The sequence below is a fragment of the Schistocerca americana genome, chromosome 3, assembly GCF_021461395.2.
Source record: "Schistocerca americana isolate TAMUIC-IGC-003095 chromosome 3, iqSchAmer2.1, whole genome shotgun sequence".
Classification (NCBI taxonomy): domain Eukaryota; kingdom Metazoa; phylum Arthropoda; class Insecta; order Orthoptera; family Acrididae; genus Schistocerca; species Schistocerca americana.
Genome location: NC_060121.1, coordinates 109232087 through 109252833, shown reverse-complemented (window position 1 = coordinate 109252833; position 20747 = coordinate 109232087).

Genomic DNA, 20747 nt, shown 5'->3' with positions numbered 1-20747 from the left:
GGACTCAACCTAGAACTTAGAACTACTTAAACCTAACTAACCTAAGGACATCACACACATCCATGCCCGAGGAAGGATTCGAACCTGCGAGCGTAGCGGTCGTGCGGTTCCAGACTGTAGCGCCTTTAACCGCTCGGCCACTCCGGCCGGCGCGAAAATTTCCCCTTATTTACATAAATTCAGGAGAATGCTGCAGAAATTTCGCATTTTTGGCTTACTGAATACATATTAACATGCAAGGGCTTGATATCAACTGCTAGCCATACTCCACTCATTTGTCAAGCCCATCGCGCCAAGGCTCAAAATGGCTCTAAGGACTAAGGGACTTAAAATCTGAGGACATCAGTCCCCTAGACTTAGAACTACTTAAACCTAACTAAGCTAAGAACATCACACACATCCATGCCCGAGGCAGGATTCGAACCTGCGACCGCAGCAGCAGTGCGGTTCCGAACTGACGCGCCTAGAACCGCTCGGCCACAGCGGCCGGCGTATAGCGCCGTGCTGGGAAAGGCTCAGTAATTGGATAACAATATTTGGAGACAAAACGCTGCGAATTTTCTCAAGTCGTCTGACTGGCCCCAAGTCACATCATTTTTAGATCTGCGTACTGAGAAGTGAATTCGTCATGCACAGCTATACTCTAGAAACTGGCAGTGGGTTATCGGCTGCTGCATTTGAAGGAGGAAGCCCCATTCGGCACGAATGTGGCGTGCAGCGGCTTATCGCATTCGCGTCTACAAACTGCATTGCCCAGGGGCCCTCTTCCTTTCTCCAGAGCACTGTGAGTCACCTCCCGTGAACCAGCTAAACCGTAGGAAAGGCACCTGGCCAGCTCGTTTCTTGACAAAATAATGTGAAGCCGTTCTTCAGAGTTAGCAAACCATGTACTCAAAAATAGAAAAGATAATGCCAGAAAAGTAATCAAAATCACTCAGTAAGAGGTGACCGTTGTGTCACAACTTACTGCACGAAGAACCAATAGGCATGAGTAGACCACATATAAGAATTATAGACAATCATTATCGCGTTACCACATTCAACAATAAAATGCCACAAGAGTTGCTAACGTGAGGGGAAGTACCCATTGTGATTCAAATTTTAATATATTTCCGAGACAGAGAAGACACCTCACTGGATGAAAAAAGAAAATTAGTGTTGAACAGAATAATATCAAGGGCTGCTAGGAGAAGGGGTAAATGCATTCAGGGGTATAAGAAAATGAATTATCAACTTTATGAACAGGTTCTTATTAGGTCAAGACCAGTCATCAAAGTTCATCTTGCAAATATATGAATTTTACGGGACCTATGATGTTCCTTACAGGATTACTGTAACAGCCCATCCGTATGCAGTAGAGGCTGCAGAAGGAAGAATTGGTTTAAGGAAAGGAATAAAAAGTGTTGCTGACAAAAAAGTGACATTAAACAGACCTCAGGGGGTATGTACTCTTTGCAATGGCAAGCAACTTACCATGACCTGTTGCCCAGGTCAATTGAATCTATTACTTCAGTTTCATTTCATATTGTGAATCCTTCCTTCTCTTTCAATGAGAACTATGCCTATCATCCGTAGTACTGCTCACTATCGGAGACAAATAAGGGACTAAAACGTATTGGCTAAGTTCAAGAGAAGTTAGCAAAGTAAGTTGAAGTGAGTAACGGGTAAGATATTTTGGTCTGATATGACGTTATGTGGTTAGCATACATAAACACTATTTGAAAATGACATGATATTATCAATATGAGACAGTGTTATATTACAATGGACAATGTTCTGCAGTGGGCAAGCAGAATGAGCCAAATGTTTGAAACAGTCAGTATATCTAGACTAGATAACACTTAAAAACAACTAGTGGAACCACTTCTTGATTAAGGGAGCACATATTTACTTTTGCATTAACAGTAAGCAGACTTGTCAGTTGACTGAAATAAGGTTCAAACATTTCTGACTCAAACAACACTGCAGAACTACATTTCGTAATAAATGGGTATACAATGGCTTCAGCTGTGTGAAGTTCTGACAGCAGTTTATGAGCGTACACTTTTCCGTTAAGTACATCAAAGAGGTGAAGAGACTTAATTCACAGTAATAGGCTAGTAAGAAACAAATAACACGAAATACACGATGTATTGCAGTAGGAGAAATGTATGATGCAGATCAAGGTAAGTGATCGTGACGAAGTGACAAAGCAGTGTCGTAATCCACAGAGGTGGTAACTGGAAGTGTTACACCTACTACACTGCCTCGTGGTCATAATAATTTAAAGGTTGTACGAAGTATGGACAATAGTAAGCTATTATAGTGAGAGTTTACAGGGCGATGTGTGTTTCGCCATTGTGAAATGTGTTGATATTTATAGGCAAGGGAAGGTCCTGCCAATGTGGTTATTGTGGTAGTTAGAAGATTTGTCAGGCAACCAGTAAGTCGGCCACAGACAGAGGAGATAAGATGGAGATTATTTCAGGCAACAGGTCACTGGGACAGTTAATTAACGCAGATTGGGCAATTGATGTGGTTTCCTCAAGACTAAGTATTGAGGAGCACCTATACACTTGCTAAGTATTAGACACACCAACCTGAAGGCACAAAACAGTACATAAAATGTCAGAAACGGTACTACAACACATGACTATTATAGGAACTGACATGCACTGACGAAATATATGTTCACATCATACAAAGGATTAAATAGGTGGCAGAATATGTACCTAGCCACATGACCCATAATGCACTTGTACATACAGAAATACTTTATGAAACTGAGACACACTAGCACCGATAAGATGGATGTTATTTTTTCTCATATTGAGCTATGCGTATACATGAAGAATATGCGTGTTTCACAAAGACTGATCCACATTTCTTAAAACAAAGACAAGACGGCTAATACATTATCGGTTTGAGATCAGTTATAGATAACTGATAATGCTACAGCAAAAGGAATGTGGCGCTGACTATCAAGTGAAGGCAACGACCGATTAAGGGTGTATATTTTCTTTTTCTCTAATACAAGCATATCATCAAAATTATTTCACCTATAAGTATGTACCAGTATTTACTAGAAGTTTTATAAAACTCTGTGATACATTGTCACAGTTAATATGTTAAATTATGAAAATAACATACATATTTATGGAGAGCTTGACAACCAATGAGTGTAAATAGGATTTATGATGAAATATTTCATACTTTGCCTATGTAAAATGAATTACTAATTGATGCAATTTCTTGTGTTTTGCATGTAGCCTAAATGTGCATCTGTCTAGTATGCTGCCAAAGGAGACGAAAGAAGGGAGAAAGAGTAGTCACACCTTCAGGAAAGGCTGAAGTCACGCAATATAAGGTCACACAACAGATGGATGAGTAACATTCACGCATTGCTGGAATACATATCCCAACCCCTAGTCATCAGTCAAGATGGGATAATCGCTTGTTATGTGTTGTGCAAAGTTTAATATAAACGAACATCACTGCATCAACTGAAAAATTCTACACACTGTTCAAGTGTGTTATTTTATTGAAAGAGACGTCAGTGCGCTGTGTTCGATTAGTGGTAATGTAACAAGATGGCAGTGTCTCAAAGAGAAATGCTTTTGAGTAATAAAATTACAGTGTTAGTACAAAGTTTTCTGTATAATTGCCGGACTACTCCTCAATTCCAATAGAAAAATATTTTTGTAAGAGATGAGTTAAGAAGTTAATTACAGAATTATCTGAAGTACAAATGAACTAGCTGATGAGGCACTCTGACTTTGACAGGTTTTTTGATAACTCATTAGGATCACGGTATTTGAACCACTTTGATAATTAGTTATGTAAGCTCAAAATGTTCAGTCTTAAAGTTAGTCACGATAAAATAATATTTCAAAAAAATGCTTTAAAAAAAGATAATTTGAAGGAACCATTCCTTCAGCGATGACATGTCTATGGTTTATTAATTATCTATAGGTAGCAAATTTTACTTTTTCTTTGTATGTTGATTAATTATACTATTCATTTTTTTAGTAGTTCATGCTTTGTCTCTGTATATTGATTAACTACTTGATTAATGTTGCCAGTAAGTTCTGCTTTGCTTTTATATTTGATTAATAATTATTTCATTAACGTTTTGTCAGTAATGCACATGTTTATCACAATCCAGGCTATTAAGAGATCCCCAACTTTTCATTTTTGTTGTAACTTCCCTCGGACGGTTGGTGCTTTCATAGTGGATACAGGAGCGGGGAACAGATGCGGTTTATGAACAGAATTAAGATATTAATTTATTCTAAAGTAATGGCCATTAAAATTGCTACACCACGAAGATGAAGTGCTACAGATACCAAATGTAACCGACAGGAAAAAGATGCTGTGATATGGAAATTATCGTTTCAGACCATTCGCACAAGGTTGGCGCCGGTGCCGACACCTACAACGTGCTGACATGAGGAAAAAATGGTTCAAATGGCTCTGAGCACTATGGGACTTAACATCTGAGGTCATCGGTCCCCTAGAACTGAGAACTACTTAAACCTAACTAACCTAAGGACATCACACACATCCATGCCCGAGGCAGCATTCGAACCTGCGACCGTAGCAGTCCCGCGGTTCCGGACTGAGCGCCTAGAACCGCTAGACCACCACGGCCGGCGACATGAGGACAGTTTCCAACCGATTGCTAATACACAAAAAGCAGTTGACCGGCGTTGCCAGGTGAAACGTTGTTGTGATGCCTCGAGTAAGGAGGAGAAATGCGTACCATCACGTTTCCGACTTTGATAAGGGTTTTTGATTGCGGTTTATGGTATCACGACATTGCTGCTAGCGGTGGTCGAGATCCACTGACTGTTAGCAGAATATGGAATCGGTGGGTTCAGGAGGGTAATACGGAACGCCGAGATGGATCCTAAAGGCCTCGTATCACTAGCAATCGAGATGACAGGCATCTTATCCGCATGGCTGTAAGGGGTCATATAGCCACGTCTCGATACCTCAGTCAACAGTTGGGGACGTCTGCAAGACAACAACCATCTGCACGACAGTTCGACGACGTTTGGAGCAGCATGGACTATCACTACGGAGACCATGGCTGCGGTTACCCTCGACGCTGCATCACAGACAGGAGCGACAGCGATGGTGTATTCAACGACGAACCTGGGTGCACGAATGGCAAAACGTCATTTTTTCGGAAGAATCCAGGTTCTGTTTACAGCATCATGATGGTCGCATCGGTGTTTGGCGACATCGCGGGGAACGCACATTGGAAGCGTGTATTCGTCATCGACATACTGGCGTATCACCCGGCGTGATTGTATGGGGTGCCATTGGTTACACGTCTAGCTCAACTGTTGTTGGCACTGACGGCACTTTGAACAGTGGACGTTACATTTCAGATGTGTTACGACCCGTGGCTCTACCCTTCATTCGATCCCTGCGAAACCCTACATGTCAGCAGGATAATGCACGACCACATGTTGCAGGTCGTGCACGGGCCTTTCTGGATACAGAAAATGTTAGACTGCTGCCCTGGCCAGCACATTCTCCAAATCTCTCACTAACTGAAAACGTCTGGTCAATGGTGGCCGAACAACTGGCTTGCCACAATACGCCAGTCACTACTCTTGATGAAGTGTGGTATCGTGTTGAAGCTGCATGGGGAGCTGTACCTGTACACGCCATCCAAGCTCTGTTAGACTCAATGCCCAGTCGTATCATGGCCGTTATTACGGCCAGAGGTGGTTGTTCAGTGTACTGATTTCGCGGGATCTGTGCACCCAAACTGCGTGAAAATGTAATCACATGTCATTTCTAGTATAATATATTTGTCCAATGAATACCCGTTTATCATCTGCATTTCTTCTTGGTGTAGCAGTTTTAATGGCCAGTAGTGTACATCTGATTTCAGATAGCAAAAGTAATACGTAACTTTTTTGCTGTAATTATAGTGTCAGTTACTAACAGTAGATCTGAATGCTGAAACACATACAGAAACAAAGGTTTACAATGATCATTCCGTAGAGGACGAGTCCCGACCGCTATGAAAATCTGCAAATGTTATGAAATGGCAATCACACAAAATGGGCCATGTACGTGGACATTTGAACTTAAGCGCATTTACCGCTGGAACTCTGGAGAGGGGATGCTAGCATCTCGTTGGCAGCGGACCAATCACTCGTGGCAGCGCCCTCGTGCCACGGTGGCGGCTGCGGGAAACACGTCCACGTAGCTGGCGGCTCGCGTGTTGAAAGTGCGGCCGACCGGATGGCGGCCGATACCGCACTATTTTTTGTGGCGGCGTTCGTAGCGACAAACAATTCGCTGTAGAAACGGCTTACGAAGTCACCGCCACACTTTTAATAGCGGGCCGACCGGTCCGTTGGAACAGTGAACAGAAAGATGAAAACCCAAACACTCTGATTAAATAAAAGTCGGTACTTATCTTTATTGACGAAGATACAGAAACACAGTAGTGAACTCCGTGTCTACAGAAATCTGTCTAGTTCTAGTCGGAGCGGCTAGCTCAACGTCGGCTGACGACAAACAACGACTCTGCTGCGATGAACACACAACTGACTAGCAAGTACACAAATCGGTGGCGAGTATACAACTGAGCGGCGAATACAGAACTGTCCTAGCGCTCGCGACTCCAGCGCTTAAGAAACCAGAAGCCAGCGGTGGCGCGCGCAGACTTGCGGCGATTTCCTGTCTCGCTGGCGCTGCTTATGCGGACGGCGTCCGGACTTTGATGCTGCCAACCTTTTGGCAGCGGGCTCGGGTGGCATTACTGGCTAGGATATAACACTATTTTCATAATATTTTGTTGCCAACGAGAACGTTTCTATTTACGAACTGTGCACCGTACGGGATGTGTAACGTTTCTGGATCTGGGAGCCATAGTATTCACATCCAAACCGCCGCTTTTGAGAAAGAAGGTGTTATAAGTGTTTCAGATTTGATCCACAATCACAGCAGCAGCCTCACAATAGCAAGGTGCTGTAAACTGTTCTAATTTTGATGCATTAATTTGTTCTGAAAGCGGTGCTGATATTCAAGACAATAAAAGCGGGTTAAAAGCTGTGAGCTATCTGGGGAACTTCCTTGCATTACTGAACAACTGTTTCACCAGGTATCCAGTCTAGCTTACCAAATTCCCAACCAGACTAACATTAATTACAATCTTTTAGTACTCATCTTACGATAACCGGTGATATATAAAGACAATTTAAATAAAAAGAAATAAATCAGTTTATATTTGGACATTTATTTTAACATTGATCATTGTTCCGTTAAAATTTCAGCATATTAAACTTGATTCATAACTAAACTGGTGCCTTATTTAGGATTGTGAAATTGTGAGTATGTAATCTTACGGAACACATCAAATATGGAGCCAAGATTGGGAGACTGCATACAACACTGCATTCATAAAATAACACACGAAGAACGTTGAAACATATGCAAGAGGAAATTAACCACAACCAACCGATTCAATTTTCACCCAATGAAGTTACGTTCGTAGCGCAACCCTGTCCGTCATGAAATTAGCACACATTGGTATACTAAATTCATACTAACTCTCTGTGAAATCTTCCCGAAAAGAATAGCTGAGGGCTACTTTGATGATTACACTACATGCTTCACGTGGTCAACTTGGTTTACACAGAGTGTAACTCCTCGATAATTTTGATAATTAAAATAAATTACATCGAAACACAAATTACAAAAGTAAAACCTGGAACTGGTTACTATCGTTTTAATATTAACCTGATGGGGCAAACAATTGTATAAGCACGTGGTACTGGTCTCACAAAGTACACCCCACGTGGTTTGAACATAAAGTTGCTATACTGAAAAATATTGTCAAGGAGAGACGTTATAATCTCACGCACATTCGCATTTAAAATTGATGATCCTAATTAGAGTTACGGATCATCCACACCTGGTTCCACTTCACTCCCAAAGTAGTGACAAAGCAACTACTGGAAGATATTCTGAACTTCACACTCGAATTACACTGCGTTGCAATTTAAGATAGCATTAGATATTTTAGATCTAAACCTGAAATAAAGGTGATAAAATTTTCAGTTAGGCTGAACTTAAGAAATCCATTGTCCTACGGACTTAGCAGAGACGCGCTTAGCCGGAGATCTTACCACTTCAGACGCTCGCCACGGACAGACTGCCGTGGGCCCCTACCAAGTGTGCTTCCAGATACAAAACGGAAGTGACCAGAGAGGCAGCTTCCTATACCAACATGACAAGGGAGAGACAGGACCATATTAAGAATAGAAACCTCTTTGCTTTTAGAAAGCGTAGCTACCTGTTCCAACGTTGGTCCTTCTGTTCTCCAGCAGACAGGGTTGTCTGCTACCATCAAGCACGCAACTAGATATACATTTGCTCATTCATCCTTTCACACAGAAGGGAAGGGGGATGACAGTATCTTATCATATACAGTATTTAAAAGAAAGCGGATGTAGGTTCCGTATGACACTGTGTGACGTGAATTACATATAAACTGTGTTTTAAAGTGTAGTAGTGTGACAGATCGTTCTTTATTATGTGTAAAAGTAGCACGTTCCACTGCTCAGTCTCCTCCCAGATAGTCAGAAACACCACTGTAAATTTAGAAGTGGAATGCATGCCGTAAATGACAAATGAAAGGAATCCAACAGAGACCTTTCACTGTCTTTATATTCTTTTCACTAGCATTTTTCCTTAACAACTTTGGTATTAAAAACGCAGACGAAGCACTTTGTGGGACTTCAGTTCGTGCCGACACAGCGCATCGAGTTAAGTGTTTCAGACTCACCAGTCGAGTTTGGGGAGTCGAGTGAGTGCACCAGTGTACACCGGCTTCAAGGTACAGTTGTAGGCGGTAGGCTGCGTATTCAACACCTTCATTCATCTCCTGACATCTATGTAATTATCTTGAATAATTGTGTCTCTGTGAGCAGTGTAAGGTCGATTGTGTAAATAGGACGTCTGTTATCATGTATGATTGGAACTGATGTGAAGTAGTTTATGAACAAAGATTCTGATTATTACGAAGTTGAACTGCACTAAGCGTGACGTTGTAAGTTTCTCTTTAGTACATCACTCGTTAGCAGTTCTACAGCTCTCACTGCAAAGTACTGTATGTCTCGTTTTTAAGAATAAAAGCTATTGATAAGACTATCGCGCTGAAATTTGGATGCCTTAGTATTGTTGAGAGCTTTGGTCTATGGTGTAGTAAATTAGTTGAGGACGTACATCAAGAAACAAGTACCTACGACCTGGTTGCTGCTTCTGCGCAGAGGTCTCAGAAACAAAACTCGGCGTTCTACAGTAGTGGACAACTTGGACCCGAGCTGGTTCTGCAGTCACAGTGCAAATGCAGGCTCAGGGGAAAAACCAGTTAAGTCACTTTTCATCTAAACTGAGTTATTACTAAAGCTCGAGTCAGAGTGGTTTTACACATCTGGTGAGAGGCAAGAACTGGGAGAAAAGAAAGCCAAGCGAGTCTAATACATTAACATTCAAAGTCTTACTGTAAGTGGAAAGAATCAGGTAAGTCAGCTTTTCAAGGGAAAGAAGCAGGTAAGTCAGTCGTACTCACGGGAGGGCAGACAGGATTCTTATGCAATCTCTCCCTCCCCCCCCCCCCCCTCCTACCCCACACGGTAACCTGGAAGCATGGAAATACAAAAGGAACGGTGCTTAGACATTCACTGACAAATACAGCACCCAGTGACTTTTACTTTAGCGGTAGTTTTCTATATATCCGTTCAGTATGCATGTTCTTGCAAGAGGAAAATCTTTTTTCTATTGTTATGCTGAATGCATTGCGAGAAAAAGCAAAAATGAACTGATGTCATTCCTTTTTCATTTCATAACTTTGGATGAGGACACTGAAGAGCTCTGTAAACGTTGTCGTCTGGGCATGGTCTATATTCAGGGGTATTCAGGGAAGCAAAAGAGTGTGGTAAACATGGGCTCTAAAATGCGTGCCTTAAGAACTATTAGCAATTCTTCGTGTTCCAGAATCTGAAGCAAATATCTTGTAGTGAAGGGTCTTTGGTTTCCTTATTTTTTGAGGAAATATTATGGACCAAAGTAATAAAAAACAGTTTAGCAAACATGGACTCTAAAATATTTATCATAAGAGCTATGACTACTTATCAGTAGGAGAGGTGTGTTTCCCGGTAGGAAAGATGAACAAGTCTTCACATCTCTTAAGGTTTGTGCTTTAGAGTCCATGTTTATTCACATTTTTGCTTCGAATTATCGTTCCTGTCACATACATGAATACTGACCATTCCTCCTGGGATATCCTGTAGATTTTGTGATTCTGATGGTGGTCAAAATAGAAACTTGACAGTCTTCCCTTCGTTCATCGCGTAACTCTCAATGAAATAAATGGCCCGAAGTAAATCAGTCCTGCATTACCTGTGCGTGGCCATAAAAACACCTGAAGATTTGAAGGATATGATAGAAGCGTCGACATGTAGCCCTGCTGCGGTCAGTGTAAATCAAGAAGTGAAAACACTGTTTGAGTTGATATATGCTGCAAAACGCCTTTTCAAAACTCAGCCTATTAGGATAATATCATTCGTATCCAACCATTACCGTATGCTGAAATATCAAACGACTTGTCATGAAAGAACTCAAAACGGCGTCATAAGGACACCATCACCCTGTCAGCAAATGGATGGGCTGTTTGAACAGCTCCTAGTGGTACGTTTAACCTCAGAATTCCTTACTTCGCTAGTGCAGTTACATGCTGTTGGCTGTAATCTAACTCGAACAGTTTCGTTCTTTATTCTAGATCTCCTTCGCACTTCCAAGCTAAAATACAGGGTGATTCAAAAAGAATACCACAACTTTAGGAATTTAAAACTCTGCAACGACAAAAGGCAGAGCTAAGCACTATCTGTCGGCGAATTAAGGGAGCTATAAAGTTTCATTTAGTTGTACATCTGTTCGCTTGAGGCGCTGTTGACTAGGCGTCAGCGTCAGTTGATGCTAAGATGGCGACCACTCAACAGAAAGCTTTTTGTGTTATTGAGTACGGCAGAAGTGAATCGACGAAAGTTGCTCAGCGTGCATTTCGAACGAAGTATGGTGTTAAACCTCCTGATAGGTGGTGTATTAAACGTTGGTATAAACAGTTCACAGAGAATGGGTGTTTGTGCAAAGGGAAAAGTTCTGGACGGCCTCCAAGAAGCCCTGATCTTACCTCCTGCGATTTTTTCTTATGGGGGTATGTTAAGGATATGGTGTTTCGGCCACCTCTCCCAGCCACCATTGATGATTTGAAACGAGAAATAACAGCAGCTATCCAAACTGTTACGCCTGATATGCTACAGAGAGTGTGGAACGAGTTGGAGTATCGGGTTGATATTGCTCGAGTGTCTGGAGGGGGCCATATTGAACGTCTCTGAACTTGTTTTTGAGTGAAAAAAAACCTTTTTAAATACTCTTTGTGATGATGTATAACAGAAGGTTGTATTATGTTTCTTTCATTAAATACACATTTTTAAAGTTGTTGTATTCTTTTTGAATCACCCTGTATAAAGATTTGCAAAGCCTGATTAAATATTTCCGCCCATGTTGCTGTGATTTTCTTTAGTCACCTGCCCAACAGCTAAATGTACGTGATCTGAGTATCGTCGCTGTACTACCACAATCAGAAATCCGTTTAGTCGTGATCATTATGGAATTATTGCGTCTGTTGCTCTTGACTTACCTGTTTCTTTCCCCTTGCAGTGTGTCGTTTGACTGAATTTTGGAAAATTGCTTCATTCTGCAAACACTCTGGATGCTAATAACACAATTTCCACATTCGATGCACCGAAGACTTTCAGTCTATGAAATAAAAAGTGTTGCATATTCTTATATATAGATATACTCACAGTACAAACATTAAAATAATTTTTTCTCTTGTTTCATAAGAACTGATTCACGTGGTTCCTTCCCCTGTCCCTTCAAATGTGGACAGCTGAGTGTAATCTGTAGTTATCCAGACAATGGAATTCACAGGACGCTAGCTGCTTAGACTATTCACTCTCGTCTACATTCAGTTTCATTACAGTTTTTGATGCATACTTCCCACTTGGAAGCTGTTCAAAGAAATTTCGTCCGACTCTGTTTTTCCTGAAGTATTTATTTTTTGTAATAAAGGTTAAGTGATGTTACTGCCCATCCTCCTCACAGTGGTATAAAATGCTCCATTTCTGTTCTTTTCAGCAGTGGACTTTACCCTAGGTTACTTTGTACTGTGTCCGTGTTGCGACCATTCTTGACGCGGCAAGAAATCCAACACTATTGTATTGTATTGTATTTTAACCGGGGACCTAGAAACGACGGAGAGGCTCCGTCCCTGCCGCATCCGCAGTGGTCCACAAACCCACGACGACTACCACAGCCCACTTAACCCCTCCACCGCCCCCTCACTGAATCACTCTTTCAGGGTTTTTGTTCGGTTAGGCCTCCGGTGGTCGTCCGCCCCCCCCTCCCCCCCCCCCCCCTCCCAGGGAACGTCTGACACCAGACGAGTGTTGGTTCAAATGGCTCTGAGCACTATGGGACTTCAGTCCCCTAGAACTTAGTACTTAAACCTAACTAACCTAAGGGCATCACATACATCCATGCCCGAGGCAGGATTCGAACCTGTGACCGTAGCGGTCACGCGGTTCCAGACTGAAGCGCCTAGAACCACACGGCCACAACGGCCGGCCCAGACGAGTGTAACTCCTATGTTTGCGTGGTAGAGTAATAGTGACGTACGCGTACGTTGAGAACTTGTTTGCGTAGCAATCACCGACATAGTGTAGCTGGGGCGTAATAAGGGGAACCGGCCCGCATTCGCCGAGGCAGAAGGAAAACCTCCTAAAAACCATCCACATACTGGCCGGCTCACCGGACCTCGACACAAGTCCGACGGGTGGATTCGTGCCGGGACCAGGCGCTCCTTCCCAATCCGGAAAGCCGTGCTTTAGACGGCACGGTTAACCGGGCGGAAAAACCGACAGTACTTCATACTTTGCAGTCCTGATACCAGAGGAGAAGGGAAGGGACATTTTGGGAGAAAGTTGTAGGGGTGGACCATATATTCTGCCTCTGCCTTTGTCGCTTATCGAGTGATAAAACATTTTTCAGAAGAGGACTCTTTGCAGATACGATATTAGGAAAAAGTTCTTTAGCTATGTCTCAAACACTATAGGCTGAGGTACTTTCTCTATAAGACTTCTGCGTAGTTAACAACACATCGCTTAGTTAATATCAGGGTAGTCCGTACTGGTTACATCTATTACGTAAAAATTTATCCAATTTTTTCGGTTTTCGCGATATAGTTGCATGGGATATCACGCAGTTAGAATCAGGTGTTTGGTTGTAAACGCTTGAAGACATTTAGAACAGCTCCAATATTAAAATTGCAGTTGGCATTGACAATGGCGTTCTCATCGTTTCGAGGTTAATGATGGCTAAACGAAGCAAATTACTGCTTGACAAAAGTTGTCAAGGCAGTGTCGTATGTTAAGGTAGGTGATGGTTGTGATCCAGAACTTAAAAAAAAGTATGAAATTCAAGAATTAATTAAGTTATGTGGAATAAATTAATATTCATTGAATTAATAAACGAGCTGACTGGTCCTTCGGATCTGTATCTTTAGTGAGTGGCCACTGAAATTACTCATCCCCGTGAAATGTCATACAAAAGCGTTTCTCGTAACCTAGTGTCCATAGTACGATTACCGGTAGAGGTAAATCAGCAGTGATAACTCGTTAATGTTCCTTGTGAAAAACTTGCGCCGGACTTTACACTTCTGTTCATTTAAAGGTGTTCCAGACTTTCAGCCGGACGTCCTTCACGTCGCTGCTCGAAATGTTGACTGGTCAGCTGCTGGTTACCGTTCGTGGAATCAACTCCATCATAAGAGCTGCCCGCTGCGTAGTGTGGCCAGTACATCACGGTCGTAACGCATGCGCATAATACGCACAAGTGCGCTAATAAACTACATCCGGAAACTTCTTTGAATATTCATTGTTTTATATCTCCCGTACTCGAGTAACCGGCACCCTTTTAGGGGTGATATATAAAGCCTGTTAGAAAATCCAGAATTTTCACATAAATTGTATCCGTGTCACACATTTACAAAATGCTACCCTTTCATCACCAAATGAAAAATATTTATTTTATTTATGTATATGGTTCAATTTGACAACATTAGGGCCGTGAGGCACTCTCTTATGTCTGACCAGGCGTTCTACATATTTTGAATTACACAGGGTGTAAATTTTAAGTTGACAAACCAGAATAACTAAAAAAAATAAGGTTCACACCAAAAAATGTGTAGAATCTAAAGTTGATCATTTTCGAGGGGAGCATTGCTGGTGCTAAGATTAGCCCACCACCCAAGCCCCCCGGGGGTTGGGCGGGAGGCAACTTAAAAATGTCAAGGGGGAACACCCATTATTTATTGCAGCATCAGATTCTACATAAAAAACTACATACATTTCCTCTTAGGCATTTGTTTTGATTCTTGGTAGTTGGCGCTGTTACTCAAGAAAATCCATGTTCTCATTTTTGCGAGGGAAATGATTACGGATGAATAAAAAATACTTATTACCTTCGTAAATTTTGATTTTCTAAAACTAAAACTCTCCCTCTCTCCCCATAGGGTTGGGTTTGAGAGAGAGAAATTAGAGTTTTACAAATGTTGACCCAAATATAATTTTTTGCACAGATTTGGATATTCGGGTCAACATTTTTAAAACTCTAATTCGTCTGTCTCAAACCCCACCCCTTGGGAGAGAAGGACAGTTTTAGTTGTAGCGAATCAAACTTTACGAAGTAAATAATTATTTTTAATTTTAAAGTTTCCTAACGCCCCACCCTCATGAGGCTGGAGTGGCTGGATAATTTTAGCACCAGTAGATGTCTCCCTCGAAAATAACTTTGGATTCTATACATTTTTTGGTGCAGTTAAGAAAGTCAATTATAAATAGTGCAGCGCAGGAAATAACGCAAAATGGAAAATACTGCAAATTTGAAATGAAGCTGTCGACACCAATCACTGCTAGCAAGAGGGGAAGGTGCAGACTATCTAAAGAAACACCATAAGTTGCTTGCAGACCAATTTCATAAAGGAAACGCTGTTTTTAACCTAAAAGAATCAAAAATGTACAAACATATGTATCCAATTTACAGAATACCACTGAAGATGCTTTGTAAATAAATGCGAAATGCGTCTGGTGGAGTTCTTTTTAGTTACATAGCAGTCAGCTCAAGTCAGATAACCTATAATAACAGATGTGAGAAAATATATTTATGTAAAAAATGCTGCAACAACAATTTTCAGATTTTTTGAGTTCCAACCAACCGTGAGAACCTGATGTGAGTTTTACAGCTTCAAGAATCAGACTCCTAGACAAGAAGAACTGGAGACATCTCAACATAACAAGCTAAGTAAACTAGGAAGTTTATTGTTACCTCCATTCCCCTCAAATCTTCGTAAAAGACTTTACTTATTAATTACCTTGACTGACATCGTTTAACGTGGACAATAGATGGGAGTAGGAAGAAGGGGGGAGATTACAGTAACTTGTATTGAAACTTGTGCATTGCCGACCACCATAGTTACGAAATCACCGAGGAGATAGACAGATGTCCATGTAACCATTGTGAGGGTTTCCTAATCATACAGAAATTCCATATCTCATTTCTAGCAAAATGCGTTGCAGCTTTCGCTCGTTGACTACTGTTGCAAACGACAGGTGTTTGACAACACGGACGGCTACCTGCAGTTGTGGAAAGTGGCCGACGGCATTAGTCAGAAGACAGCCGAGCCCCTTACCGCATCTATATGTGCAACAGTGAGAGTGACGCCCGTCACCCGGCGAAAGTGGCCGGCGGGGGTGGCTCTTCCACTGTGCGGCGGCGCGTTCCCCACCGCTAGTCGCCTGCTGACCGCCACGAGATTATCGTCGTCGATACGCATTGCTCCGAGTTCGGTTTCATTTTGCTTCTGTGAATCTCTTAAGGATTATAATTACGTCAGATAATCCTCCTGTTGCAACGGAAAAAGTCTTTGCCGAGCTGTGCCGGTTGGTAAGAACACAGGTTGGTCACTGAGAAATTTTATATCATATCGATGTTTTTAGTGTATCAAAGTGGCAAGGACGCGATATGCAATATTATCAGTTTCGAGACGGCATTCTAACGGCCGAGCAGTATATTACACTACCGGCCATTAAAATTGTTACACCAAGAAGAAATGCAGATGATAAACGGGTATCCATTGGACAGATATATTATACTAGAACTGACATGTGATTACATTTTCACGCAATTTGGGTGCATAGATCCTGAGAAATCAGTACCCAGAACAACAACCACTGGCCGTAATAACGGCCTTGATACGCCTGGGCATTGAGTCAAACTGAGCTTGGATGGCGTGTACAGGTGCAGCTGCCCATGCAGCTTCAACACGATACCACAGTTCATCAAGAGTAGTGACTGGTGTATTGTGACGAGCCAGTTACTCGGCCACCATCCACCAGACGTTTTGAATTGGTGAGAGATGTGGAGAATGTGCTGGCCAGGGCAGCAGTCGAACATTTTCTGTATCCAGAAAGGCCCATAAAGGTCGTTCATTATCCTGCTTAAATGGACGGTTTCGCAGGGATCGAATGAAGCGTAGAGCCACGGGTCGTAACACATCTGAAACGTAACGTCCACTGTTCAAAGTGCCGTCGATGCGAATAACAGGTGACTGAGACGTGTAACCAATGGCACCCCATACCATCACGCCGGGTGATACGCCAGTATGGCGATGACGAATACATGCTTCCAATGTGCGTTCACCGCGATGTCACCAAACACGGATGTGACCATCATGATGCTGTAAACAGAACCTGGCATCATCCGAAAAAATGGCGTTTTCCCATTCGTGTTCTCAGGTTCGTCGTTGAGTACACCATCACAGGCGCTCCTGCCTGTGATGCATCGTCAAGGGTAACCGCAGCCATGGTCTCCGAGCTGATAGTCCATGCTGCTGCAAACGTCGTCGAACTGTTCGTGCAGATGGTTGTTGTCTTGCAGACATCACCATCTGTTGACACAGGGATCGGGACATGGCTGCACGATCCGTTACAGCCATGCGGATAAGATGCCTGTCATCTCGACTGTTAGTGATACGAGGCCGTTGGGATCCAGCACGGCGTTCCTTATTACCCTCCTGAACCCATCGTTTCCATATTCTGCTAACAGTCATTGGATCTCGACCAAAGCTAGCAATGTCGCGATACGATAAACCGCAATCGCGATAGAGTAGAATCGGATCTTGATCAAAGTCGGAAACGTGATGGTACGCATTTCTCCTCCTTAAACGAGGCATCACCAGGCAACGCCGGTCAACTGCTGTTTGTGTATGAGAAATCGGTTGGAAACTTTCCTCATGTCAGCACGTTGTAGGTGTCGGCACCGGCGCCAACCTTGTGTGAATCCTCTGAAAAGCTAATCATTTGCATATCATAGTGTCTTCTTCCTGTCGGTTAAATTTCGCGTCTATATTACGTCATCTTCCCGGTGTAGCAATTTTAATGGCCAGTAGTGCACATACTGTACATGGCGGAGGGTGCCTTTTGCTACTGTTAGTCATTCCCTTTCGTGTTCCAATCGCAAATGGACCGGGTGAAAAGCGCCTGGCTACATGCTTCTATTCTTCGCGATCGTTACACGGTAGCTACAGGAGTCGTACTAAATTGTGGGAAAACCCTGAGAAATACATGACGCCAAAAGTGTATTTGCATCTGAATGGGACCTATGAAGCGTCCCCAGTACGCTTCAATTGTCACTCGAGGTCAAACTAACGTTTTGTGTAGTCCTAAGCGCTTTACGTGAGGTCTAGGGGAATTTGAACGTGGCCAAATAGTCAGTGCTCGTACGGAGAATGCTTCCATAGCCAAGGTAGCTGAAGTGTATGGTGTTTCAAGATTCACCGTATCGAAGATTTATACTGCTTGCAGAGGAAGCGAAAAATGAACTGCTAAGTCACAACGTGGAATAAAGTGTGGGTTGAGCGATCGTGACTGGACGGCCTTTGTAGGGGATTGTGAGGAGAAATTAAAAGAACAACAGCTGCAAAAGTCATTACAGAACTAAATGTCGCATTCGCGAACCCTTATAGCACAAAAACAACACGAAGAGAGCTCCACAAGCAGGGAACTGCAAGGCGAGCTGAAATTCCAACCCGGCCTTTGTGACCGAGCTGTTCTAGGCGCTTCAGTCCGGAACCGCGCTGCTGCTACGGTCGCAGGGTCGAATCCTGCGTCGAACATGGATGTGTGTGATGTCCTTAGGTTAGTTTCGTTTAACTAGTTCTAAGTCTAGGGGACTGATGAGCTCAGATGTTAAGTCCCATAGTGCTCAGAGCCATTTGAACCATTTTTGGAATTCCAAAACCACTCATATGCGAGGCAAATGCCCGTAACAGTAAACCATGATACCAATTCCATAAAATTTATGTATGTTTTCAGGTGGGGATATTTAGCCAGTGTGTTACTAGCCGTTGATGTGGAGTTTGCTTTTTGACGGGAAGTGTTGTACACAGCTGTTTTTGTAAAAACTTTATCGTACTCTGACGAGCTCAAAAGAACAAATTACTTTCGTTCAAATTACTGTATAACTTTCCTGCCGTTTATGCCAGCTTGGATTGATAATGGTCATTTGACCGAAACTAGTAGCGAATTCTGCAAAATAAAGGACAGCTGAAGGTTTCACCATGAATTTTAGCAATTCCATAAAACCTGGACTATGAGGCAATGGAGGGATGTCGTTTGTACCTCACCAACTGCTGGCCGCCGCGTCTGCGTCCCAAGAGTGATTAATAGCGGGGTTCTGTGGTGATTTGGGCTGCCATATAGCGGTTTCCCGTCGTCCTATGGTTACAAGGCCGCACTACTGCCAAGAATTATGTGACCATTCTGACTAATCAGTTCCACCCCATGGTACAATGTCTGTTTCCTAGTGGCGACACTGTCAACACGGCAGGGCCCCCATTCACACAGCGTTGTCCAGGATTGCCTTTGTGAGGACTATGATGAATTTTCGATCTCTCCTAGCCACCACAATCACAGTATCTAAATATTATTGAGCCCTTACTGTCTACTTTGCAGAAAACCGTGTGTGAACGCTATCCAGCTTATCACCTTTACATGAACTTGTCAATATTTTACAGGCCTTAAATTTGTCCGAACCGAGACGACTGTAAGCTGTTCTGAAAGCCAACGGATTTCCTTCACCGTATTAGGCGTGATAACTTGTCGTTTTTGTTTACGTTTCCGTGTTTTTGTCCACCCTCTGTACGTTGGTGGCAGTAGATTCGTTCTGCAGTCTACTGCAAATGCACTATCCTCGTACTTATCGGGTTTTTTACTGTACGGTATTAACTGCTTGTGGTTGTAGATTAGTCAAACTTTTTTTTGTTAAATTTATGTCCGGTCCAGAGTTTTTTGTTAAATTTATGTCCGGTCCTGAGCTAAATTTATTGCTCGACTTCATAGAGTGAAGCACGAACAACTGCTAAGTGAGAATTTAAATCTGAACTGAAACCAAGTATATTAATGTTAACTACTATCCTTTGGATAACTGTTTTTAATCGTCACTTTGGTTTCCATTCATGTAACGTTAGTTAATGTTCACATGAAGAGTCTACGATGAGATAAATGTTTATCAGGATGTAAAGACAATGCACCAGAGACGAATAACTGCAATATTTTCTTGATCCGGCTTGGATCCTGGGCCGCAATTAATACACACAGTATGGACACTCTCTGGTGGGAAAGTTGTTAACGTTTGATTGCTGGGGCCAAGCTCTGATAAGGCAGACAGGTACCCACGATGTAAGGACAATGTATGTTTCTAATTACTTTTCTAATTAATTAACAAAATATTGCTCGATGACTGACACAATGTGAAAACAGCTACATCTCACTGATTCAGTGACATAAACTACAAGCTACTCATGAAGAAATACTTTCAAATACGTGTAAACGTGCAGCTTACTACAATGAAAGTAAGAGAATATAATCACATATTTCACACTTGAGAAGGATTATTTCTGTTGTAGTCTGTACATATTATGATACGAACTTTCCGCAACATACAACATATTTTATGTATTTTATTGATTCGCCCATTCTTACGTTTATCTCGGATTTCTAATACATGAATATTTTTGTAAAAGTAATTACTTTTGCTTCAAAAGCGTATATGTTGTACATTCTTGATGTTTGTGGTTGAGATGTAGTGACTATTGTGGAACTGATTTTTTCTGTAATGGGAGCAAGTTCTATTTCGTATGACGTTTTATTATCACATCTGTATGGATTTCCCTTCAAATACATGTGTGGTGGCTTATTTCGTACGTTACAAAATGCAGATATTACAGTAAAGCTCCAAATAAACTGGTATAGGCACACGTATTCAAATACACAGATATGTAAACAGGCAGAATACGGCGCTGCTGTCGGCAATGCCTATATAAGAAACAAGAGGCTGGCGTATTTGTTAGATCAGTTACTTCGGCTACAATGGCAATTTAGCAAGATTGAAATGAGTTTGAACGTAGTGTTATAATCGGCGCACTAGCGATGGGACACAGCATCTCCGAGGTAGCGATGAAGTGGGATTTTCCAGCACGATCATTTCATGAGTCTACGGTGAGTATCAGGAATCCATTAAAACATGAAATCTCCGACATCGCTGCGACCGGATAAAGA